General features: G+C 33.1%; 1 protein-coding gene across 5 annotated transcripts in view; it reads left to right on the top strand.

Annotated features, from left to right (window-relative positions):
- Positions 1-27,332, top strand: part of sty (sprouty signaling antagonist) — a 165,209-nt gene that overhangs the window by 40,008 nt on the left and 97,869 nt on the right. For 4 of the 5 annotated variants that reach the window (XR_015810677.1, XR_015810676.1, XM_088192354.1 and 1 more), the window contains exon 2: positions 20,620-20,668. The gene's annotated coding sequence lies outside the window, so the exon portion shown is untranslated. Of the gene's footprint in view, positions 1-20,619; positions 20,669-20,733; positions 20,750-27,332 lie in introns of those variants that run through there. The other variant, XM_088192350.1, reaches the window with a different exon arrangement.

Genomic DNA, 27,332 nt, shown 5'->3' with positions numbered 1-27,332 from the left:
ACAACGAAATACTTTGATTTCCTGACTTTTTCTGGCAATATGCTTTATTTTAATATTACTAATTCAATATTCTTCAAAATATAAATATAATTTCAAGCATATAATTCAAATAAAATATGTAAACAATAATATGTCTTAATTTTGAACCTTTTCCATATACAAAACGATAGTTATGCTTCGCTGGATACTCGATTGATAAATTTACTCTTCTCTTTTCAGATACTAGAATATCTTATTTCAGATCATTATTATTTTATCGTCTGCATTCTCCAACCAGTTCGATATCACTAATTGAATAACAGTATCTGTTGAGTGCTCTCAAAATCCTGATTGCTTCAGCACTAGGATATTCTTATTAGTAATGAAATACCTTCGTTGAAATAACTTTATTCTTTAATGTTGAATTTATGTCTTGCTCTTCTAAATCTACAACAAAATGAAAGTCAGTTTTATATTTGTGCTATTTTTATAGTATACTATTTAAACGTCATTTCAACTCAACACCCGCTTTTATTATTTTAATTGCTTTCATGTTTTTTTCTCCCGAATCAAAATCAAAGGAACGGTTTCCTATCCGGAGCGATCTTTCAGCGCTGATCCCACAATTTTTTGATCTCCCGTTCGGCTCTCCCAAACATACGTACATACATACATATATCAGAGCGTCGGTTGTCACGCTCGGATAAAATATATTCTAAGAAGCGTTCTCTATTTACGTTGTCCATCAGGCCGAAGTTGTTTTCAGCCGGCGATTCCGAGAAAACTGTTTTCGGCGCGATTGCATCTCCCCCTTTTCGTCGGACACACGCGATTTTGATTTGCTCCCGCTTGCGTCACACCAGAATCTTGTTCGATTCCCGACTACGAATCCCGATTATTCCCGGATTGCATTCTGGGTATATTTGCGGCTCGCGGCCCCGTCGTCGTCATCGATGTTGACACATGGAAACAGACCGGGGAGACACTTTCGGGAATGCGAGCTTTTAAGTGCAGTTTTTGCAATACGCGAAACGAACTTGATTAATCGCATATTATACAGATGGGGGGATAGTATACGTTTGAGGACTACAATCTACTCGATATTTAATAAAAAACATGAGCTTCAAATTTCAAATGTTTGCTTAGGGTTGCTCGGCCGATGCAGCCGGTGCTTAATACAATAGTCTGTGCCGAGATGTATCGCTATAAACGTCTTGTGTCTTTCTGCAGTGATTCATTATTATTTGGACTCTACTTATGTGTCAATGGTTTTATACGTGTGTAGTTAATACATATTAAAATTAGGGTGTATTTTTTTTTAATTTATAGTCCAGTAAAAGTGATTTTGAATTTAGAGATGTTAATATTTTAGACGAAACTTATATATGATTTCAATCTGAAGGAAAAGCTTCCAATAAGTCGAGTGCGACGAGCTATGCGGATACAATGAAAATAATAATTGTCCTGTTTCAATTTAGTTAATCCCATTTCTCCACCATGGGAGGGTGTAATAAAAAAGAACAATTATCAACCTAGTGTACTTTTTTTAAACTAGCACAAATTTCACAGGCCCGATTTATTTTTTAGGGAAGCGCTGATTAAAAAACAACGAAGAAACTAAATTGTATGCACCAAAAATTATAGCTGGAATAAAATTAAATAAATATTTTACTTGGCATAATTAGACAGATATCACCGAAATCAAAATGATAGAATTTCTTATGCCTGCACTACACTCTCTGGAAGTTGGCCGAGGTTGGCCAAGGACGGAGAATGTAGTGGGTTACTTCGGTCGAGTTCGGTTCTGCCCGCTCTAAAATCCCTCGGAAGTCGTCCAAGGTTAAAGTGGGGGTATTTCAGTCGACTTGGCCAGCTTCGAGTGCTTCCGAACATTGTCGGCATTATTTCCGAGTCAAAAGGACCGAAGTCGGAGCTGCTCTTTCGAGCGCGAGCGGTGAGATACTTCTCCTTTCGCTCTCTCGTGTGTTAAGTGACGAGAGTGAGAGAGATAATTATATTGTTTTTCGCAAACTGATATAGAACGAGTAACTCGGTTAACCGAGTAACTCGGTTTAATTTCAGTATGCGCGTAGCCGTCCTATGGTCAACACGCATGACGAGCGCTGCATCGTGGTCACGTGGTTATTTATACTACCACATGCTTATCGGGGAATTTAACAGACTCTTACTGACATCTTTGAATATTTTAGGGCAACAAAAGGGTTTAATTATATTTTTGATAGTATATTCTTCTAACAGATATCGTTATTATATTTTTTTTCATATAAAATTAAATAATTAAAAAATAATTAGTGGTACTTGATTTTGTTAAAAAAAATCTTTTGTATTTTCCTAGATCGGTTTTTATAAATGTCACACCATAACGAATTCTTACTTAGAATCAATGGCGACAAATTCTAGGATAGTTACAGATGTGGTGTTCGTATTCTGAAGTATCATTTTTATGCCTTATGGCATTTTGCAAAAGCCGACAAAGATTTTGCGTAAATTGAATATTTACGACCGAAAAGTTTTCACTGATATCGTATTGGTGACTGTCCACACAAACTTTTATAATTATTAGTAGCGTAATTTTAATAATATGACATTTTTCGATCGCGCGCAAATATGCCAGCTGTACGTGACAGCAGCCGCCGTGCGGACGTCACTCGTGGCCGCCGTCCGGACGGCATATGAAATGTGTGGCAGTGTGGCCGCTACTCGGAAGTCTTGTTGAACTTCGATTCGGACAACTTCCAGAGAATGTAGTGCAAGCATTAGAGTAATCATACATCTAGGAATTATATATGTTCCGAATATAAAATAATTTCATTCTAAGATGAATGTATTAAGGTTTTTTTAAATCTTTTGGAAACTTCACTTGAAATATACTTCACTATTACGAGAATCGCAACGCAAGAACCGCGAAGGAAGACCAGAACATCTTTTCTCTGAGGAATTGTTTCAAAATGTATCAAAATGACTTGATTTTAAAAATGAATTAAATAAATGTCCGATATTCACAACAAAGATTCATTATAATTTAAATCCCCTTTTAATATATATTAAAAACTGTTTTATTATTCTGTGTATTACTAAAAAAATCCAATATTTTTTTAATTTTGTAGAATGTAATTGGAAAACATTGTATTGTTGTAACCAATTATTAAATCATTGTGCAGTTGCAGTTAGATAATATCTCAAAAACAACGCAAATCAGATAAAAAAATAATTTTAGATTTAACAGCATATTTTCACTAAAATTAACAGAATATTTCCTGAACATTTTTTTAATAATTTTTTTTTATTATAAACAGGGCTGTGGAGTAGGAGTCAGAGTCATAAAAAAATCGCGACTCCGACACTTTTTTAACCCTTTCCACCCCGATTAAAAATTGTTTAATTATTCGTCGGCGCGGCACTAATCCAAGCGAATGACGTCCATGTTTCTACAATGGTCGTATTTACATAAGATATATTAGAAATAGTATGTATTTACTAATTATTTTCACACCTAATTCGCATCTGACTCACATCCTGTCATACAAATTCATAACTTAAAATGTCCAATATGTATAAAAAAATCACTTAAATATACAAAAACAAATGGTTTGTTATTTACATAAAAATAAATAAAGGCGCGAAAAATTTCCATCGACTAGACTCTACATCCACAGCCCTGATTATAAAATTACCACAAAAATATTTGCTAAACCACTATATTTTGCCATAAGTATACCTAGAGATTGCTCACGATTTTTACAAGTGATTGAAAATTCAATTTTATGTTTTGAAATGAATAAGTTACTTTATACAATAAATATAAAAATATTTCTAACTCACATTCCATGATATGTCTAGTTATCTTACAGATTACACTGACATCTTTGAAGAATTATAATATCATTTTATGTATTTAAAATGTAGTATATAAAAAATAACAACAACTGATAAGAGCGCGTCGCACACTTGAAATATAAAAAAAATATCCGCTGAGTAAACGTTGATTTTTCCACGCTAATTATTGCTGTTTGAGTCTAGTTTTTTTACAGCGTTTTATTTATAAAATTTTCAACGACACACATCATCACTTTCACTTCAGCACAATCACGTGAATTTACACGCAATGCAAAAAATATTCCAAATCACTCAACGGTCAGTTCCCATTGATGAGTAATTCTTTTTATTTATTTTCAAATATTAAATACGCTCGTGTGATATTGCGTCAAGAAACGATTTCGTTGAGCAAATAGCAGTCGCTATCTTCAGCTCCCCAGTTAAAGCGGCAGTTGCGACCGTAGTTGATAACACACTGATAAAGTACGTAGCTAAACAACAAAGTTATTATAAAAAATTGTGAGATAAAAAGTCGCGCCACTCTGTGTACAGCTGGGAGCCCTTAACGACCGATTTATATTTTTTTTTTATATACACATACATGTATGTACAAGTGTGCATATATACATATATATATAGCGACAGAAATTCCCAACAGTTTCGACAAAATCGAGCGGGAGCATTACCTGTTCGGACACAACACAGAAATAAACGCAAACATCGCACTGGAAATAGAAGCAAGAGTGATTCAGACGAGAGAGTCAACTGTTTTAAATCAGGGCTTTTATTTTCTGTTAAAATTGTCTGGGAGAATCGACTACATATAAAAATAATACCTGTCCTCTGATTTTCATGCTTTTAATTCAAATAGGAAAGATGAGCCCTGTGGTTAACGTGATAATAAAAGTATTTCAATATAGAAGCACGTAAAAATATAATATACAATATGTTTATTTATATATTTATATAATTCACCGCGTTATAAATAATATAATTATATTTATTATTTATTTATGCACGCAGTTTTGTAACGTTTCAAACACGATCGTTTCACAACGTATGTTTTCCGCCTACGAAAATCTGAACGCCTCTGCTGTTTGGACTGGACCACTAAAATGAGAACGGATGGTAACCAACAGCAGAACAGTTCAAAACTATAGCGTGTGTATAATATATTAAAAATATATAAAACATGATTTATGTTACGTATTCAAATTGAATAAATTTTCTGTTGAAATGTACGCTACTAAAAGTACGGTGTTCGTCCTAATAGTAAATGGGCTAACTTTCGAGTGAAATGACTTAAATAATGCCACTGATCCGACCATTCTGATAAATAATATAAATATATTATGTATACAGTATAATCTCGATTAATCAGATGCGTATTATCTGTGTTTGAAATAATTCAACATTTTTTTTATTGAGAATGCCATTCTGTAATGTTGATGGGACTAAAACAAAGATTGGTTTAAACCCAAATGTAAGATATTTTTAAAATGTCAAACGTTGCTAAAGAAAGCAGTATTGTTGATAGATAATGTCTTTCAATCAACCATGCCCTTTCTCCCCAGCACTGGACCGGATAATTGAGGGTATATACATACATACATATGTATACTTTAAAAATGTTCCTATATAGAAATAAACTAAATGGTATATCATTCAATACAAAGTAAACAAGGACATGTTTTTAATGTATGCATATAGCATATAAAATCATATAATATAGTATATAATACATACACGGTTAATAAGAATATAAAAAATATCATTCTTAATCATCCGAGCGCATGTCATGTTTAATTGCATTTCGCCCGTTGATAATGACATGTTCGATTGTCACTGGCCTGTCCTCCCGGCTCCATGTTTACATAATCGACTCTCAATGAGCAGATAATGATATTGCTCGTAGGATGTGTCAAGTGCTTATGCCCATGTGCCCACGACGTTAACGTCGGCTCCTTTGATCCGTGACTTTTGACAGAAGCCACTGCCCTCTGTCTCTATCTCTCTCGTTTGAGTAATACGTACTATTTACACATCATGTATCGGCAGACATCACAGGAACGAGCCGAATATCCACAAATGATCATCGCCGGATGTTTGCCCGAGTTCAACTGCTTCTGTATTTCGGGATGAATAATGTAAATAGTTCGTATGGAAAGACTGAGCATTTCACAACAATCAAAATTATTTCACTATGTGGGTAGTGAGCTTCTTCTTGTTGTAAATATTTTTTATTATTGTAATACATATAAGATATTATCTGTGAGCTGAATTTTAATACCTAATATGTAAGATCTAGCTTGATTTTAATTAATCATCACGATATTCATCCGTAGATTAGGAAAATCTTGGGATACCTCATCTGTGATGATCTATCAAAATTATAATTATATAATAATCACTAATTTCGATCCCCTAGACACGACAGAGATTTAAAAATACTAAGATCCATATACCACTAGTCTATCATGCTAGTCAAAGCATGTACAATGTAAGGATGAAAATCTCTCAATCACACCTGAATTATCTGATTCTTAGATTTTCAATATATTTTATAATTTCTTAACAAATTTTCAGTGTTGATGTTTTACGTGTTCAAATCACGTCGCGATCACCACTTTAATATTTTCTAATCCTATGGGCTGTGATTTCATAGCCAGTAAGACGTAGGTGGAACTAGTAATAATTTATTAGATTATATTACATATATTGCGAGCTACTATGAAAGGCGAGTATCGCTTTCTCTGAGCAGTGGTGGAGAAGCTGGCGGAGGGATGATATTCCGTGAAAGATCCTCAGCGGACAGTGTATTTGAGGTCAGTTCCTCTTGCTGCGATGATCGCGTTCGGTAGTATCAGGCCATATCTTTGCGTCTGTCGGTGGGGGCGCTTCTACTAGGCGGACTGAATCTGCCAGTGTCTGCTAGTGTCTACCGTCTCCTAAAGTATTCAGGTCTGCAAAGCTTGCTGACGACTCACAATCATGCAGCGATCATCCAGCCAATCAATGCACTCGCTTCTTTAAACAACGAAATATGTACACGCCTTTACAAAGGACATCTCCGAGGGAATATTGTGCAACGGGAATATTGTGACCTTACGGTGCTTCTTGTGATATATTGTTACGCTTGACCGTTTCTCAACAAATAAATATTCTTTCAATGCATCGGAGAATAGTTGCGGCTATTTATGTGAAACCCTTTTTTTCTAGTCGTATTTTATGTGGTCCTATTATTTACACTAATTGTTGATGAATGATCATTTATGGTCAGGGCAATTTACGTGAGTTTCAAGAATGAGATCCCCCGTAAAATAAATTAATTTAATATATTAGGATAAAGAATATATTTAATATTATATTTTTATATTTTATATAGTATTAAATTTATTACTTTATTCAATTAATTATATATTTTGATTTGAGCATAAAAACAGCAGGTGTAAAACATCTATTGATGTGTTTCGTGATACAAAATTATCACAAATTATGTCATTCTTCTCTTTATCATATAATTAAAATTAAACAACACAGCTCGTGAAAAAAAGCCCAGTTAATTAATTCAAACCATCAAACTAACATGAATATGCATTACTAAATATAAACTTAAATCAAATCTTATATGTGAGAGATATTCAAAAATTTTTAAGGAATTTTATTTTGGAATTGAATTAATATATACTTTAAGAAAACCCCTTTATTTATTTTCTAAAAAGTGAGCTTAGAAAATGTTTGGTACCAAACACAGAGTTTCATCGTATTTTTTTTATAAAGAGCAGTAATTCTTATTGTTCTTAAATAATTAAGCGCCTATCAAAAATGTCAGTAAATTTCTTTTTATTTCTTTATCATGAGCGTAACTAAAAAATATTCCCAACAACACTTTTCCTATTTAAACATAAATCAGTTAGTGATTAATTTCAAGTAAACTTTTTCGATTTTTTTACTTGCCGAATATCATAAATGTTTGTAAATATATACTAAAACTTATTTACGTTTAATTATTGAAAAATTTTTCATGATTCATTTAAGATAAATAATTAAACATTCATATCCAGTTTGCATCCATCAATGAATCATGTTCTTGGGCTATAAAAGTGGCCGTATCTTAGATTTAAGAGGCTATCAATGCGTTTATAATCACAGATCCGGTTGTACAGGAAGGGTAAAAGGGTAAAAGCTTTGTCACGGAAATATTCTAGATTTATCTGAATCTTTTCTACACCCATAATTTTTATTTAAAAATAATCAAGTGAAATATTAATTAAAAATCGAATCGCTCAAATAACTTAGGATTAATCTAGTCCGACTACTTTTTACGAATAACCCATGACAAACATTGTCAAAAGCCTTCTCAAAATCAATATATACAGAAGGTTAGAGCGATAAAGTGACGAGCAGGGGACCCAGGTTGGATCCTTGAGGGACCCCTGAGTGTTAGTGAGTACTTAGTTATAAATAAATAATTTAAAAAAAATTATAAATATAAATTTAATATAATGTACATATTTTACTTTTTCAATATACTAATTGCAGTACATTCTTTCCCTATTTGTCTTACCTCTGAAATGCAATATCAAACCACAGATTGGTTATTCCTAATGTAAAGTATCAAGATCGAAGTTGTACAAGTCTATGCGATAAATTTACTTTATTATTATTTTTAATTATCAAAACGGAACTTCTTTTCGTTGAAGCAAACATTGAACGCTAAATAAAATAGCCTTGTTATTTGTATTGTATAAAAATAGGATCTTCCCAACTATTAAATGATTAGCACAATATATACGTAGGTCGTCAGGCGCCTTCGAAAATCGGCGCCCCATTATAAACAATCAACAGAATACGAGCCTGAATGTATCACGATTGAGGAATGCGGTTTACGAAGAATATGCGTTGATAAAATTTATAAAAGAATCTCAACAATAATACGAGACTAAAAAAGGTGTTTTCAAACGATACTTGGTAATCTGTCAGAATTCCAGGTAACCCGAGAGGATTGATCGAACGTTCGATTAATACATATTTAATATCTTGGCAACACAAAAAAATAACTCCAAAACTAGATATGAATGAATCTTGTTATTTTTTTCTTGACCTTCCATTTGAGATATTTAATTGCACCTGTGGAATGATTATGTGTTTTTGTGATTATAATAACGTACAGGTGAGCATTCGTGTTGAGGATTGCTTACGCACCCGGTCAGACCGTAATCGTAATTTTATGCTAATGTAACACTTTATCTGCCATTAATGACATCTCATTAGTCGATTCAGGTAGCCGGTTGGTATTAGGTATACCACCGATAATCACTTTTAAAAATATACATACACACACGATAAAAAAGAGGAAAGGAAAAAAATAAACAGTGAGCGTTAATACGCATCGTTGAGTAAATCAAAAGCCTAATCTGATCTTTAGAGCGTTGGAGATTGAAAAAAAGAATTGGAATAAAATACTAACATTCCATTCTAATTTATCGATTGGTTCGTTTGTCCTCAGAATGGAAGAAGAAAGTCCACTGTATTTTAAATAAAGAAGAACTAAAATATCGTGGATAATTTTAGATAAAGAAGGATCGTTTCAAAGTCTGTGTTGATGAATTTTGCCAATCTATGCACTTGCAGTGAAAGATACTTAGGAGGCAATATTGCAGGTTTTTAATTTTAGTAAAATTATAATTTGAGCAACATTCCATTGGGCTAGAGAATAGTTTATGTTCATTATTCTGATGACTTTTACCGGTAATTACTTTATCACTTTGTCGATTATTAGGTCATTGCTGTGTATTCTTGGCATTCATATATTTTTCTATTATGTATTTTACTTATTTTATATTGTTTTTTCATCTGAAGAGGTGCATTTAAAATTCGTAAATTTCATTGTTATTATTTTGATCATTTTCCCAAGTTTTCTTTCTTTCTTAGGAAATGATTAGAAAGCTTTGGATTTTTCTCTATCGTCTCTGTCTTGTTTTTCATAATCAAGTCTAATTCGTTTTTTGAGGGTTTCTTATTCTCTTTCTTACCTTTCAAAGTAAGTATTCATGGACTCTATAGCAATCAGTAAGGCTTTTGAGATATTTTTGGATTGCCTCATACCTTTCTTTGATGATTAGTTGTTTCAGTTATTTTTTTGATTTATTTAATTTGGCTTTGTCGTGAGGTGATCGAGTATAATGCCATTTTTTCTAAGCCTCCTTATTTTAAGGATTTTATTTTTAATTAGAGCATTTTTTTTCCTAAATGGGTTTACGCTCTTCAGTCTGCATCTTGTATATCTTATTTAAATAATAAATTGCATTTTCTATGCTAATTTAATATAAACTTTTCTTCTTCTTTTTTATTTAAAAACCTGAACTTAATTCAGCTTTCAATGCAAAAAGTAATGTATATTATAATAGATTATAATAATTACTTTGTAGTATTTTGTCGAAGCAAATTTAAAATACGATTATTTTGCCGAAAAAATTAAAAACAAATTTAAAAAATAAACATCTTGTGAGGATCTTATTCTTGAAACTCGCGTAATTACTGTGACCAAAAATGATTATTTAACAATAATGCTGTTACACAAAGGCTTTCGTTACGACTATAAGTAAAGGGTTACTTCATAAATAACACGCAAGGATGATCCGGTGCATTGAATGAATATTTCTTTGGTATGAAACGGTCACGGGAAACAATATATCACCGTTAGTACACAACATTCAGTTACATAATTGTTATTTCGCGATTGGCTGGATGATTGCTGCATGATTGTGATTGGTGAGCAAGCTTTACAGCCCTGAATACATAAGAACAGACCTGGCAGACACTCGAAGAGACTAGCAGATTTGCCCCGCTCATGAGACGAACTCCCGAACACGATTATCGCAGCAAAAGAAACTGCCTCCAGACCCCTTCGCTGTCACGCCACCTACAAAGCCTCTGAGGATCTTCCACCGACAACATCCCTGCGCCAGCTTCTCAACCACTGTTCGTAGAAAATATTTCGCTATTCATAGTGTGTCGCAATATATAATTTAATCTAATGAAATTCTCATTAGTTTTCACTTGCGTCTTACTGGCTGTGAAGTCACACCCCAAAGGGTTAAAATCCCGAAAATCTCCTAATAAAAACGTTGAATGAACAGCGATGAATAGTATATAAAAACAAAAATAAACTAAAAAAGGTATATGGATTATAATGAAGTTTATTTAGGTAATAAACCATTAAAAAAAGTAGCAAAACGACAACTCTAATTAAAGATAAAAAAATATTTAAAAGATCGTTGGACGCAAGTTTTTTTAGCTTTAATAAAATTATATTAAATTTATTAAAATGTACCTTTCATCGTTATTTGTGCAACGTCTTAATTATAATTTAAAACAATAATATAAAAATAAGAAAAGTTTGTAAAATTTATGAATTTTACAGATTTTTTTTAAGAAATACCTTTATAAACCTTTTAAGGTTTGACGAAATCAGCAATACATTAGTGCAATGTAGTTAGTTCAATATGAGGTTATGTTGATCGTCTCGTCACGCTCTTTGATACTCCTAAAACGTAAAATAGAAAATTATTTTTAATTTTACTGTATTTTTAAGATCAAATTTAAAAAAATACTAGAACTCACTGTACACATAATAAATCCAACTTCAATCGTGAATGACAATTTCTTGGATGGACGACGATAATTCATCATCATCATCATCATTATCATCGTCCCGCATTAGAGTAGACAAGATCTAAAACGGCGAGCGGTGCAGAAGCGACAGGCAGTAATTATTGGTCGATCCGATCGGACAGAATTATAGATTTCCAATATTTATGGGACGGTCTCTCTGCGTAGTCTGCGGACGGTGCTGATCTCTGAGGCCACCGGATGAGGTCGAGCGTTCACTGTTGATTTTATTTATTTCAATGGAGCGGAACGCAATTAGGGCCGACGTGCTCCACTCTAGGCGGCAATTGGTCCCTTCCGGTGAGTTGGTCGCCAACTGACGACGGCACAGCCACTGGCGGAAGTATTCTTCAACCTTCAAATTGCCACTGGCAATTTTTCGTCATATGCGAATAAATCGTTATTTTAAAGGCGTCCGAGTGCTACGAATTCTTGGTAATACAGAATAAATGTTTACTTATCATAAAATTCCCTCTTGGTAGTGGCTTAACTTATCAGCACCAACATTATTCTCAAAGATCAATTCAGTTTTTTGTGTTTATACTAATATAATGGATATCGATCGAAATATAACAATGAAATATAACAATGTGTCGCCAGGCTGAAGAAACGAAAAAACAGCCGTTGTCAATAGAGATGCGAGATTGTTGACAAACAATATTATTGATTATTGTGGCAGTTGAGTTTTAACGGTTAACGGTTATTGCAATTAAAAGTAACATAATACAAAAGCTATGTATTACACTATATTGATAAAACACACTAACTCGCACCCAAAACCATGAAAAAGCTGCTATCTTTGAAGAAAATATCGTGAGTAATGCGTTACAAATTTTATGGGTTTTATTCATTACATTGTATTTCTAAAAACTTCATTTTAATTGTATAGAAATAATATTTACCTTAATTCAAAACTTAATAGTGACCGGTAAAAATCTCATATGATTTCTCTTCAATAATTCTCATAGGAAGAAATGGAAATTGAATTCAGATTAATTTTATCAATTACTTTAAAACTAATATTTAGATTATCTTTACCGTTATTAAAACGATCTTCAAACAATAACAATAGCTTTTACAACCATCTCCAAATACTTATCGGTTATCGACATTTTCTAAAATATAGATAATTCTATATATGTTTAAATCATTTCTGATCATTTGTATAGCTTTATTGCAGTAAAAAATATGTCACAATTTTTTCTGATTATTTATAATAATAAAAATGTATAAAATGGTTAATTAAAACAGTTTTTTAGGCTTACTAAAAAGTCGAAATAAAGCTTAGAATTCAAGACAGTATGAATTGTTTTGAATTAACAATTTTCACTAAAAATATACAGAATAAATGTGAGGCATTGCTTATATATCAGAGAAATCATCAGAAAAATGTTGAATTTCACTGTTTTTGTGTTAATAATTATTCACTAAAAAATGAATAATTAATTCTTCGCTAACCAATTGTTTGAGTAACTTTTAATATATAAATATAGTAGGAAAAATTACATTTATTTTATTTTAAAAATAAAAAAAAGTTTTAATTAGACCTGAAATCACTGAAATGTGTTCTTTAGCTTCTTAAGCAATATGTGCTTAAATTTAAATTTAAGGTTGCTTCTATCGTAGTCTCAGATACACGAGATTATATTTAAATATTTTTATAGTATTTTCGGGTATGAATATGACAATTTTGGATTAGTATTAAAATATATATTATTATTAAATCTTTATTTCGGATGACTTGCAATTTAGAATAAATAGTATTTCTAATGTTACTCCACACCGAGCAAGCATACGCGCTCTTTATAATGAATATCTGACTGTTGATTTTAATATTTTACCTCTTAAAATATTTATTTAAGTTGTCAATGATTGTATAATAGATAACAATAAGTGTAGCGTACTAATACGCTACACATTCATTAAACATACAAACTAGAACTCTAAGATTTAATAGTAATTAAAAACCAAATTTCGACAAAAATCCCGGTAAAAAGAGAGTAAATTGCCTCATTTACTCTCTCCTCTTCAGGTCAAACCTTCCCAGGACTTTCAAACTGGTTAATTCTTTTTTTAAATATTAGTTAATTAGTCCAAATGCTAGTTAATTAAACCTAAACACACTTAATACCCATTTTTCGAGAAATTTAATATACATATGTATGTAATATACACTTTATATTTTTGTATATGGAAATAATTTTACTCAGTTAATTTACAACAATTTGGGTCAATATTTATTCTTGTAAATTACACTATTTAAAATTCTTATATAATATATAATATATTATTATAATTCTAACTTAAATAGATAATGCATGTTTAATTTAACGGTCACTTTAATAGTATTATGAAAAAAAAACACCAAAGCCGCATCGTTTAATTTGTATACCATTCAGTGAGAGAATATAGTGGGTTACTTCGGTCGAGTTCGGTTCTGCCCGCTCTAAAATCTCTCGGAAGTTGTCCGAAGTAACCCAGAACGGGAGGTAAAGTGGGAGTAATTCAGTCGACTTGGCCAGCTTTGAGCGCTTCCGAACATTGTCAGCATTATTTCCGAGTTAAAGGGACCGAAGTCGGAGCTGCTCTTTCGAGCGCGAGCGGTGAGATACTTCCCCTTTCGCTTCAACAAACTCTTACTGACATCTTTTAATATTTTAGGGCACCAAAAGGGATTAATTATATTTTTGATAGTATATTCTTCTAACAGATATTGTTATTATATTTTTTTCATATACAATTAAATAATTAAATCTTTATGTATTTTTCTAGATCGGTTTATATAAATATCACACCTTAACGAATTCTCATTTAGAATCGATGGCGACAAATTCTAGGATAGTCGCGTAAAATGAATATTTACGACCGAAAAGTTTTCATTGATATTGTATTGGTGAGTGCCCACACAAACTTTTATAATTATCAGTAGCGTAATTTTAATAATATGACAATTTAAAAATTGCGATTATTTGGCAAATTTTTCGATCTCGCGTAAATATGTCGGCTGTACGTAACAGAAGTCGCCGTCCGGACGTCATTCACGGCCGCCGTCCGGACGGCATATGAAATTTGCAATAGTGTGGTCGCTTACTCGAAGTCATAGGTCTCGGCCGACTTCAGTTTTAACTTCGGTTCGGACAACTTCCAGAGATTGTAGTGCAGGCATAAACGAAGTTTTTGCTAATCATAATTCCTAGAGTCGGTCATTAAATGTATATTGTCCAACATTGTTTTTGGAATATTACTCAAAAAACACCATCCCTTGTTTAACTACCTGCTTTAAATGCAGCTGTGAATTTAGCTGATTAAATCCACTACATGTTTTCAAAATAGCAGCGGTAGTAAACCATTTAAAAATATTCGTATTTGTTGTTTAACAAAAAATATTTTATGAGAATTCTCGAGAAATCTTCATTCAAATAAAAAATCGTCATTTAGCATTTTTCGCAATCAAGTCGCAAAAAAATACATTAACCGATCATAATAGCTTGTTTTAAATATATTTTGAAGAACTACTTTTTTAGATCAAGTTTAATTAAGTCGAGAATGTGACAACAACGATTTAGTTTTATAAAGCAGTCTCGAGTTTCGTTTTCACTAAACTGATACTTTAGTCATATACATATGTACATATATGCATACATAAATAGATATGCAATACGAGTCATCATAAAATTTCAATACCTTATATGCACATGGACATAAACGTCCAAGTTTTACTTGCCACTTAATCATCATCATAAATTTGTTCGTGCCTTTTCACGGAAGAGTAGTAATTCATTAGGCATGGCCATAATCTTGATTTATCGATTTCCTGTCAATGATATCCTTTCGCATATTTTGTCACTGTGATGAGCTACATATAAATTGATATTATATAATATAGCATATTATTAAACTATAATTACGAATAGATTACTAGAAGCTTAAAATTATGTACTGGTTTCAAATATGTCCTTAGTTTTTTATAGCACGTTATTTATTGTTATAATATATTACACTTATGCATCAATCTTGATTTTTATACAAAGTCCATTTATTTTTATTAATACAAAATAATTATGTGTGACTACAGTTAAATTGTTACATCATTGTTCGTATTTGCATGATTACAGAATTTCATTCAAGTTTGGTTATGCGACGATATTGTGCTTATTCTTTTCATGATATACCAGATGGTCGCTTAGCCCATCGATTGTTACAGTCTCTTCTCCAATACTTTAATTGGTATTTCTTATGCGGTTTCTCAAACTTATTACACCATTCATCTATTCTTCATATCTCTAAATTGAGAATGGCACGTTTCTTGAGCAACAGTTACTTGAATTACGGATCAGTATGTACGGCCATGTTTTAGCCAATCAATAACGCTTGTGTTTGTGTGAGTGTTATTTGTACAACAATGAAAATCTTAATTAATCGAACAATAAAACGTCAATTGGTATTCCAACGAGGGGCTCGGAACAATAAAAATAATATTTTTAGCGGCGTCCTTTTATGGAAATCGACATTGGCTCCAAGTTTGGTGACCACGACGACGCCGTTAGAATATTTATCTATCATATTTTCTATATAAACAATAATTGATTTACGAAATTGTCACTCTGACTACGAACGCTGTGATCCGTTGAGAATTTTAAACAATCTGCTTTGATTTTCCAAGGACGGTTTGCGGATCTTTTACTGTTTGGAAGTAGTGAGTGAGTCAAGAAGTTTTGAAGTCGGCGGCGGATTCAATCTACACTTTGCGAATTGCTGTCATTCCGAATCAAAAATAGAAATTCTCCGAAGCGGACTATTTACGTTTATCCATAAATTGTAACGACGCTCCGAGCGCTGCAGGATTAAGATCGGATCATAACCAATTTAATAACTTCCTGCGATTTGTAGCATCCGTACTGGTTTTACTGTTTACGATAATAGAAGCCACTGTTGTATTTTTACGATTTTCTCGTTTGTACACCTCCAGATTTTGATTCTTCCGCCAGTATTATAGTAGATAATCAAGGACTATTTTACTATCCACTGTTAAGAAATCATAGCTTTTCTGACGGTTCTGTTATGTTATTCATATTATGATTACTACTTGTCAGTCCGTCATTTCAAGTATTTTCCTTGAAATTTTCAATCACAACTAACTGATCCTGGCGATGTGTTAAATGTCTTTTGCGATGGCACCAAAAAATGTGACACTTTAATCAAACAACGGAAAACCTTTGAAGAGCTACCTTATTTTGATTTGATTTTTTATAACTCTATTCCCAAAATTTAAGGAAATGCTATTTATAATATTGTTTTTAATATGAGTATGACCAGATTGAGTCGCTTCTAATACTGTGTATTATAACAGAATAATACAATGTTCGTGATTTGTAGTGTATATATGTAGTAGATAATTTGGTTCCAAAATCAAATCCCACAATATTAGACTTGAAAGATTCTAATTTATTGTCTTTTTGTATTAAAATATGTATGTGATTACATATAATCGAACTTCCATAAAATTAATTTCGCGGAAGTCTTGAAGCCACTCCGTGCAATTGTACGATTATCCTTAATCGTTCAATGAGGTCTATATACTGAGTTCTGAGATGTCTCAAATACCATCGTCTTAAACCTGGTGATGGTATGTAAAAGTCAGTATTATACTATTTGCGTCGTTATTTGCGACTCTCCTCTGCAAATTTTATTACTACAACTAAAGTTCAAGTAGCCGGTTTAAATATTTGCATTCCGCTGCTTAGTTCTTAATTAAGATGAATTTAATTTAATTGATCTTTATCTTTATTGATTCTCATTGCAGATTGCTAAGCTTTGAGAAGTTAATTTTTCAATTAACAGCTTAATGAAATTTATTCTTGATGCAATCTATATTCGCTATTCGTTTGTACAGCTATCCGTTTTAGTACACTTGCTTAATGTGTGTCTATGACACGAAGGGCCTATTTAATAATCTACAAATATAATCAATAAACTATAAAATCAGATATTTTTGAATAAATTAAATCCTTATCAAATCATTTATACGATCGAACACCGTATGGCTTCTCCGAATAGAACCAGCAGGTGGCAGCAACATTCTTAATCAGTAATTATGGTTCTGGATTCCGATGATTTTTATCATAATTCTTTAAATGATTCACTTCTGGATTATTACATCCACTTATTTTATATGAAACAGCGTCATGGCATATTTTATTATGTGTGTTTCTATGTCTGTTCTAACATAACTAACTTAATTTGAAAAAAATATTATGTCAGTTTGATAATTACATTAGAACAATTAATATATGTAGATATATTAATGGACTAATTATATATGTATATGTGTCATTACTTTGTCTGTTCAAGAAATGATACAGTCGCTGCACATTTATTTTACTCAATCAATGACATCAAGAGAAGTTGTACTCTAAATCGATATTTACGTCAGTTTTAGGCGATTATATAATTCAAGGGTCGGCAAACTTTTATTGTACAGGCCCGGATTTTTTTAAACTATAAGAACATTTTGAAAGAAATCACACAGTGAAATCTTATTGCCTGCACTACACTCTCTAGAAGTTGGCCAAGGTTGGTCAAGGACGGAGAATATAGTGGGTTACTTCGGTCGAGTTCAGTTCTGCCCGCTCTAAAATCTTTCGACTTGGCCAGCTTCGAGCGCTTCCGAACATTGTCGGCATTATTTCCGAGTCAATGGGACCGAAGTGGGAGCTGCTCTTTCGAGCGCGAGCGGTGAGATACTTTCCCTTTCGCTCTCTCGCGTGTTAAGTGACGAGAGTGAGAGAGATAATGATATGGTGTTTCGCAAACTGAGATAGAACGAGTAACTCGCTTCAATGTCAGTATGCGCGTAGGCGTCCTATGGTCAACACGCATGTCTTGACTTCAACAAACTCTTACTGACATCTTTTAATATTTTAGGGCACCAAAAGGCATTAATTATATTTTTGATAGTATATTCTTCTAACAGATATCGTTATTATATTTTTTTCATATAAAATTAAATAATTAAAAAATAATTAGTGGTACTTGATCTTGTTAAAAAAAATCTTATATACTTTCCTAGATCGGTTTATATAAATGTCACACCATAACGAAATCTTATTTAGAATCGATGGCGACAAATTCTAGGATAGTCACACATGTGGTGTACGTATTTTAAAGTATTATTTTTATGCCTTATGGCATTTTGCAAAAGCCGACAAAGATTTTGCGTAAATTGAATATTTACGACCGAAAAGTTTTCACTGATATTGTATTGGTGAGTGCCCACACAAACTTTTATAATTATCAGTAGCGTAATTTTAATAATATGACAATTTAAAAATTGCGATTATTTAGCACTTTTTTCGATCGCGCGCAAATATGCCGGCTGTACGTGACAGAAGCCGCTGTCCGGACGTCATCTACGTCGCGAAGCGCGCGGACATATGAAATTTGCGACAGTGTGGTCGCTTACTTGAAGTCGTAGATCGCGGCCGACTTCAGTTGTAACTTCGGTTCGGACAACTTCCAGAGAGTGTAGTGCAGTCATAAACGAAGTTTTTGCTAATCATAATTCCTAGAGTCGGTCATAAAATGTGTATGGAGCTAGATTTTGAAACTCACAAAACATCATAGTGTCGTACAATCGACAAACTTGCCCCCTCAAATAAAGAATATCTCTGTCGATGTTTTGGATCAATTTTGTCGATATATTGATAAAGTTCAATGCAACCTTCTTCCGATCTCTGTTAGATACATCAGTGTTCTTCTGTTAATTGCTGATTCCTGCTTTTAAGTGGACTTGTCTGGAAAACAAAATTGAGTTTTATATGTACTAACTGTGCTGGGAGAAAAATCTGGTTTTGTAGCTTTGATTAAAGCAAAGTTCTAACAAGTACTTTACACTATACGACCTTAGACTTTGAATGAGAAACTCTTTAACACATTTTGTCAATAACTTAAGCCAACTAAACTTTAGCATAGATCGCAATTATGGGAAGCGTGGGTCGTAATATCTTTCTCAAGGAAAGTGATTCAAACTAGATTACTAAAAAGGTATATTATTTCAATTCTGACGAGATTATAGATATTCTAGTGCTCAACTTTTGATCGAGCATTCCCTCTGATCTCCTGCGACACTTCACGTCATTTTTAAGAGATCATTATCCCCTTGGTGGCATCTGGATCCGAGAGTGTCGCGCGTGCCAGCTATGTGGCTCTCTTGTGCCATTGCGTCACCACCGCTTCCATTCATAGATCCGATATTGGCAGTCGTCTGTTGTTTGTTGGTTGGCGTCGGTGATCATTATTATTATTATTGTTTGGATACTTGGCACGGCATCAATAATGCGCGATGATTGATTCGATTATGATAATGGGTAGCTAGCTAGAACTAGAGGTATATATGTATGAGCGACCGCGCCTGTCGAGTGGTGGTGGCACCGGCAGGCCTTGGACCACCGTTTTCATTCACTTGCATTTCATTATTCACGTCCATGTGTATATACTATTTATGTATACATACAAATGTATTTAATTAAGTAATGTATATGCTAATTATTATTCAATTCAATTACGATTATACGGCAATTGTGGAATTCAAATTATTATGAAACAGATGGTTGAGTTTAGTGTTTTGATTTTAGATCTCCTTGAGCGTGTGGTGAAGTGTTCCAATAATGAGCTTGACAAGATAATAGTTTATTTAAAAAGATTACTGCAATAAGGTCCCGTTAATTACGGTAGATATCTAGGTATATATTTTTTTTCGATGACAGCGACGACGATATGCGGCACGAATGATGTGTCGTTTAAACACAAGTGGGTGGCGTAGTACTGGTAGATAGGTACAAGCTGTCTGACCCATCTATAATACTATCGCTATGCTAACTTCTTTCGTTTATGCGATTTTTGTCGATCGATTCCAGGTACAGGTTGCTAAATAAATTTAATTCGGCCTCGACATATAAATATGCATATTCGCTGATTTTAAATATATCGTAGAAAATAAATATGTACATAAATAGATGATTTTGCAATCACTACAGCACGTTGCAATTGATCCCGATTTATTCTTATAATTGTAAATATATTAATGTAACACTGTATCAAATATTAATCTATTTATTTTTCTCTTTTCAGGATAGCATGTGAAACAACGGAGATATTTTGAAAGCAAAAGCTTCATAAGGTATAACGACAAGTGAAACAGTGAAAATGTTATAGTTTTAATGATTCTAATTAAGTTCTGTGCTATCGCTCGTAACGTAAGGTATTTATTATGTTTATTTTTTACATATTTATTATATAGACTATTAAGGATCGATACGCTTGTTTTTCGTCTATTGTATATTTTTATTTACCGACTGTGTGAACAGTTTTTGGTAACTGCCCATCGTATGCCCATGGGCTGACCGAGGCCCTCGGCCTCCAAGAAGAATCTACTCCATTCATTCGTTGTAGCCGATTACTTCCACTTAACAATTCCACCGTTGCCAAGTCGGATTTTGAACTGACACATTCTCAATGACCCACGTACATATTTTTTTCCTTTCACAGTGTATTCGATAGGGTTAAATTCCGACCATGACCACCATAACCGGAAAAAATATTATAATTTTTAGAGACTGCGCCATCCTTGCAGAACTCGCAGAACGTATCTAATGGAGGTTTGACAGTGGGACGTTTTATTTTATAGTTTCGAAAAGGGTTCTTGAAACGTCCAAGACATGGTGTATGTGTGTACATTACAGTCGCTAGGCCAAATTGCTCGAAACGGGTTTGTCAGGTCGTTCTCCTGGTGACCTTGGTCAGGAATATTTTTCTATGAACAACGGAAAGTTTCGTTTCGTACCACTACTTGAGATCGCCTTTCGTCGCTGGACGTCCAGCACGAATCTCACCTTGCAAAAATCAGTATAATTTGAGGTAATTCATCTCAATCGAAATGCACGAACTAACGATTTGGCCATTTCGAAACACAGTGAGATTCTTATTTAGCATAAAGTGGTATATTTACTGAATATCACCATTAAACGTTTATTTTTATAATGAGTGGTCGTGTTAATTTTTCCTCCCTCAATTTGCAGGATTGAAAAAAATGTTATACAAATAAGTACAAGTATATTACTTAAAATTTAGTTCTTACATTACCAGAAGGCGCTATGTTTATAACGTTTACAATAATGTGAGCTTGGAAAATCAGGAAAAGACAAATTATATTAAGTTTACTCTATTTACATTATCTTAATAGTCGAGATAGAAATTGCTTATTGTATATAGGCACACGAAATGTATTACCATCAGGCGCGTACGTTGAGATACATTTCCTTTCGCTCGCTCGCTCGCGTGTTAAGTGACGAGAGTGAATGAAAGATAAAGGCATGCGGACCGCATGCTCTTATATCTCACTCAATCTCGTCACTTAACACGTGAGCGAGCGAAGAGGAACGTATCTTACCGTACGCACCTGATTGCCATAATCATCAGCCACCGGTAGGCACAATAACTTTTTGTCATAACATGTTTTCTATATTATTTAATTTATTACATAACTTTAAAATCTGGCGTATTTAATTCGGACGGCGGCTGCTGTCACGTACAGCCGGCATATTTGCGCGCGATCGAAAAAAGTGCCAAATAATCGCAATTTTTAAATTGTAATATTATTAAAATTACGCTACTGATAATTATAAAAGTTTGTGTGGGCACTCACCAATACAATATCAGTGAAAAATTTAGTTTGCGAACCACCATATCATTATCTTTCTCACTCTCGTCACTTAACACGCGAGATAGCGAAAGAGGAAGTATCTCACCGCTCGCGCTCGAAAGAGCAGCTCCGACTTCGGTCCCTTTGACTCGGAAAAAATGCCGATAATGTTCTGAAGCGCTCGAAGCTGGCCAAGTCGACTGAATTACCTCCACTTTACCTCCCGTTCTCGGTAACCTCGGACAACTTCCGAGAGATTTAAGAGCGGGCAGAACCGAAGTAACCCACTATATTCTCCGTCCTTGGCCAACCTTGGCCAACTTCCAGAGAGTGTAGTGCAGGCATTAGACTTTACCATTCGTTCATCAGATCGTTGGTTTCAGTTCCTCGCGCAAATATTGTTCAGATAAAGTCGATTCTATGTTTGCAACAAATTAAAAAAAATATATGCTATTAAGAGTTCACAATTGCTTTGCGTATTCTCATGCCGTATTTTTATAGCGGCATTGCAGCAAATAAGGTGATTTAAAAACAATACAAGCTGTCAGTGGTGCGTATGACATTTAAAGAGCGCCACCCTGATGAACGAATGGTCAAGTCTATTATGCCCCTTTAAAAAATTAAATTGCATATGTAAAAGAAACATAATTAATTAAATTCTTAACGTTAATTGTTAATTTATATAAATTAAATACGCCAGATTTTAAACTTATGTAATAAATTAAATAATATAGAAAACATGTTATTAATATTTATAATATAAAACATGATAAAATATTATTATATATATATAATATAAACGCGTTATCTAAACGCTTGTGTGCTTATACGTATATGTGTCAATATACATTATATAAAATGCAATAAGTAAACGACAGATAGTGAGTGGCACAGCATTACATCCTGCCGATAACTCCCCAGACACGATGGCATCTTAAACATAAACATTGAGTGAACGATAAAAATATATTAATAATATATAATTTTACGAGCACCTATCGTTTGCAATAATAATTATTATTCGTTACATAAAATAGCAGTTGAAACGAACGAGTCCAAAGACACCTATTTTTTTTGTGGCACGAAGTGCTAATTCACCTCACTTGACTCTTCGTGCTTTTTAACTAGTGGCAGTAATTAAGGAGATCCATAAAGGTTACGCGGATAATTCACGAAAGTCATAGCTATTATTCAATTTGGCAGTGTAACGTACTCAGTGACATCACCGCGATTAATTAACGCACAATTGGGATGAACGTGTGCTTGAGAAATTATATGTATTTTATATACCCCGGGATTTCGAGCTTTTCATATGCATATGCGTGTAAGATGTGTTTTCAGTTAGGCTCATGGTGACGTGGTAGTTTTAAAATGCATCTTTCAATTCCTAATCCTGCTAAAAGTGCAAGATTCACTCATTGACCCGATTCTTCTGTACGATAGAAAAAACTGCTGTTGAAATTTACCATCATCTCGTTTCTGCTTATGACAATGGTGGCTCTGAGTGTATTATTTATTTATTTCGCTACATTAAATCTACTTGTCAAATTACTGATAATACAATCTATAAAAATTTTCGTTATATCTTTGCTTCTTCATTAGGTATTCAATCTGAATTTTCAGATCGAATACCTAAATTTACTGCTACTAATTTATATTCGCTGAATATTTTCTCTCATGTCTAATATTTTTTAAACGTTCAAAAAGCAATAAAGTCAACAATAATTTCAAACATATTTTAACATAAATGGAGCCGCGTCAAAAACTACAATCTGTTGCTTTGAAGGCAATGTTCCGCTCCTTTTAGTTCTTGTATAATATGTTTAAAAAGTTACATTAGTATATAGGTACATCTCAAAACAACGTTTAGTTCAGGTTCATTATTTGAATATAATTTTTTCCAGAGTTAGGCCCCTCAAGGAGAACGTGCCTCGGGAATTTGTTCCCTCTCGGCAGGCCTGCCGATATCAATATCTTTAGCTCTACCTCCTTCAGTTTTTCAACCCTGACATATATCGATTGTGTTTGTTTTCCATTATTTGTAACGGGAATATAGCTAGTTTATTAAATACAAATGTATTCTCTGTACAATCAAAATCATGCGCATTACGTCCACTTTGACAGATGTTCACATGACGAGTCCGAGATAAGACACACCAACATTTTTGACAATGCTCAAGCATGATCTCATTTCCGTCGCGGTACGTGACACTTCCTTCCTCTCGATAACCATTTTTTATCTCCTCGTCTTCCAACAACAGCACAGCACCTCGATCAATCTTTTCACCATTAATGGAAATCCGACATACGTCTGAAAATCTGGCTGAGAAGAGGAGACAGCTTCCGCCCTTCTCTTTTCCGATAAATAATACATGCATCGAAAACACACGGAGCTGATGATGAGAGGAAGCGTTGAGTTATCGAACTTGTAGCTATAATAAGAGCATCGCATATTTAATGACCCGACACCCACCGGATATTTTCCAGACGGCGATGATGTGCGAGCCCCGGACTTTTTGGCAATCTCGACCGCAATTAATGCCAATCTCGATCGAAAATCGATGATGATCGACCTTACATATAGTACGTACAAGTATATACATATATTTACAATATATAGTATATATAGGAGAGGCAAAAAATAATGGTCTTTATTGTTGATTTTATTTTTAAACACATTTTATGTAGCTCTCCTACCTTCACTTTTAACTATTTCTACTTTAAAAAATATTATTTAAAACATTAATTCAATTATATATTACAATGTCTCATTGTATCGTTACAATCAATCATTAATTTAAAGTTTTTAATTCTACCTTGTCTACTACAATGCAACATGAAGTTAAAATTGTACATCGACAGTAAAATGTTGATTGAGTTAAATTTTGCAGTTCTAATGCTTTTATTTTTTAATGTGTTAACAGTTAATTTGCTATGAGAATTTATATAAATTAGTTCGTTTTTTGTGATCACCCTGTATTTAATGAATGAATCCAGTTTGGCTACTCGGCAACGCAATTACACACGCTCGATTATTCAACTTTGTTTATTGCGTTAAATCGAGACCGTGGATAAAAAAGAACGCAACATACATAAATAACATATGTATGTTTGTATATCCGTTTGATGATATTCGCCAAAACGCGAGTCTAGCCAAATCCGTGTTTACTGAGATCGAACCGAACCGAGATGATACGTCATTGTATTTGAGGAGAATTTATGTTGATTTTTTGCAAATTATGAATACGTAATACGTGTCTGCAAAATATTTACGTTGTGTTTCAAACAAAAGTTTGGCATAAATCCGCGTTTTCTGTTTCACGTTCATCTTAAAAATTCTATGTATAATATTTATTTTGAATGTATAATTATCAACAGGAAACTATCACGTAAACAATATATTTAATTAGATATGATTTCGCAAAATTTTGAGAAATATTTACAATATGTTAGTTTTCTTGGAAGCTTGGATTTAATTTGTATTTTCACGTTAATCGTAAAAACATAGAACTTTTATGCTACCGCGAATAATATTTATATTGAAATACCATATTTTGAATAAATTATATATGAAATATGCAGTCAAATATTTGTTATTTACAACTATTCGTTTATCGAATAGCAAACGTTAAAATATTCGAACATTTTCTTAAAGTTATATAGGCAATATAAATAATCATTTCTATATATTCTAATTTTAAAAATAATGGAAAATGTTTGAAGTTGTATTTTAATTATTTCTACTGCTGAAAATACTCATTCAGTCGATTTTGATGTGGGCTTTATTGTCAGAAATTTATTCTATAGTATATCTAATCTTTTTTTTTTATAAATGTATGATTTTACATTTATAAATTTTTACATACGGATAAAGACTAAATTTGATAAAATAATTTAAATTTGTAATTTTATCAATTTTTTTACGCTGCTAAACAACGATATATTGTTGTTTACGATAACATAAAATAAACGACAATTGTTGTTGTAATTAGAATATATGACACTAAGAGACAAGGGCGTGCGTTACATGCGTTCCGCACGCCCACTTCTTCTCACTTCACTCGTCACTTTACACGCGAGCGAGCGAAAGGAAATGTATCTCACCGTACGCGTCTGGATAAAATCCATTGAGCTGTGTATAGTTTTAGTGAATTAAAACTATTTATTAAATACACCCATACCTCGCTTTACGGCCTAGATACGTTCCACGAAACTTGGCCGCTAAGCGAAAAGCCGTATAACGAATCAATTATTCTAATACAAATTCATACAAATTGAATGGGATCGGTTCCAAATTTGTTAAATATGTAACATGGTTTATCATTTAAAATGAATTTTATCTTTTGATTTCATTTAAATCAAAAATACATACATAACAAGTACATACATTTGTACATAAAATAATAACAGACTCCAAAAACCAACAATAATCCATAAACAAAAATGAAACAACTTCATGTTACATAAAATATGTGTATGAATACATACATATTTTTTTTTAAAATGGCTTTAATCTGAAGACGATGAAGAAATGGTAACCTGCAGATCACTGTCGTTCTCATTTTTCGCTGGTAAGGATGGGCCTGGCTTAAAAAAATTGTCCAACGTCGTTTGTCTTGCCTTTTTGTCTCTTTCGTTCTTCAGTGATTTATAACAGCTAATGGCTGAGTTAATTCCTCGAGAAACTTTAGCGCTACGTTCGACGTCAGGATCGTTTTCAAGGAAGATGTTTATTCCTTGTTCGAAATAGGAAAAAGCTTTTGACAATTTTTTCGATGTTAGCTGTTTGGATACAACAGGCTCTGTCTCTTCATCAAATGCCGGTTCTGCTTGCAACTGAATGAGTTCCTTATATGAAAGGGGTTCCCTATCAGCTTCAAGTAGATCAAGCACATCACGTTCGTTCAAACCTTCAAAGCCGAGATCATGTGCTAGATCCAAAATGTTTTGCCTAATTTCAGGAAGGCAATTAACTTCTGCATCAGTACTTTTTACACATTCTGGCCATATTTTTTCCAAACATGGTTCATTGTTGTTAATTTTAATTCCTACCATGATTCACTGATGCTGTCAACAGCGTCCTTGATGTTATAGTTTTTCCAAAATGTTGTAATTGAAGATTTACCATCGGTTTCCCTTATAA

The sequence above is a fragment of the Plectrocnemia conspersa genome, unplaced genomic scaffold, assembly GCF_051122295.1.
Source record: "Plectrocnemia conspersa isolate PC_06_02 unplaced genomic scaffold, ASM5112229v1 ptg000009l, whole genome shotgun sequence".
NCBI classification, from domain to species: domain Eukaryota; kingdom Metazoa; phylum Arthropoda; class Insecta; order Trichoptera; family Polycentropodidae; genus Plectrocnemia; species Plectrocnemia conspersa.
Note: the sequence above shows the minus strand (reverse complement) of the source record. Positions and strands in the feature narration are given on the sequence as shown.